General features: G+C 67.2%; 1 protein-coding gene across 1 annotated transcript in view; it reads right to left on the bottom strand.

Annotated features, from left to right (window-relative positions):
- The window catches only part of AGAP3 (ArfGAP with GTPase domain, ankyrin repeat and PH domain 3), a 97,058-nt gene that overhangs the window by 39,292 nt on the left and 56,613 nt on the right, over positions 1 to 1,153 (bottom strand). The window lies entirely within an intron of this gene.

Below are 1,153 nucleotides of genomic sequence, written 5' to 3'. Positions count from 1 at the left end.
CCCCGCGTCGTACCGCGCCGGCTGGCCCGTGCGCCATCGCTGCGCGCGGCGCTTGGATCGTGGCAGCGCACAGTAAAAGCAGCAGCAGCAATATGCAGCGTAATGAAGCAGGGAGCGGCGATGGCCCCCAAAGGACTCGTTTGCTCCACAAATCTCCCTTCCACTCACTTTTCGCGAAGAATTTTAACACCAAACTTAATTGTAAAGTCGCGTATTGATTGGAAAATGCAAATGGCAATTTAAATGTAATCTAAGCTCCCAGCATGATCCCAGCTCCCACCGAGGAGGAGCCGCCCGCGCCGGGCCCTGCTGGAGCGCGCGGCCCAAGCCGAGTGGGGCCAGGGGCCCGGGGACACCGGGTTGGCCCTGCACGCTGCAGCAGCCGGCGCAGAAGGATCCAGCGCATGCACGACGAGGAGCTGGCTCCTAGCAACGGCCAGCCCAGCCTCCCGGCCCAATTAACCCAGTTCTCCGAGGCGCGGAGCAGCTCTCCCGCTGCACAGCCAGCCCGGGCCCCGCAGATCCAGCCAGCTGCAGGCCCCGCCGGGAGGACACAGGGGACCGGGTGCCCGGGGCAGGGGCCGGAGGGACTGGCTCGGGCCCAGGTAGGTTCCTACAACACTGGGAGTCTCCGTTTCAAGCCTCTACCGGGGGCTCAAGAGGGACAAGAAGCAGGTCCCCGGCAGCACCGGTCTGGGACAGGCAGTTGGAGGCAGCACGCTCCCCCCTTCCAGCCGTGCGAGGGCCGTGGGAGCACGGCCACAGTCTGCAGGCAGGATGCGACCCCCTGCAGGGAGCAAACCGGGTCCAGGGCCTGGGGAAAGGGAGTGCGCCTGTGCCTGTGCATGCACCTGCTGGTGATGCCTCCTCCCGATCTGCACCGAGCGCATGGCCCCGAGCCCCCAGACACCTCTCTCCGGGGCACGGCTCCATGCGCGGGCCCCGAGCGGAGCTGCCCTACCCCGCGGGGCCTGAGGTCAGGGGAGGAGGGGACGCTGGCAGGGGGCACCCACGGGGCTCCCAGCGATGGAGAAGAGCTGGAAAAGCAACCCCAGGTCACCAGGCGCGGCAAAGGGCCCGTGGATTGGGGGGCATCTCAGGGCTAGCAGGAGCTGCCTCGGGGGCTCCCCTTTCCCGGCTGCCCTGTGTCTGC

Source organism: Alligator sinensis, unplaced genomic scaffold (genome assembly GCF_000455745.1).
Source record: "Alligator sinensis unplaced genomic scaffold, ASM45574v1 scaffold1660_1, whole genome shotgun sequence".
Taxonomy (NCBI): domain Eukaryota; kingdom Metazoa; phylum Chordata; order Crocodylia; family Alligatoridae; genus Alligator; species Alligator sinensis.
Note: the sequence above shows the minus strand (reverse complement) of the source record. Positions and strands in the feature narration are given on the sequence as shown.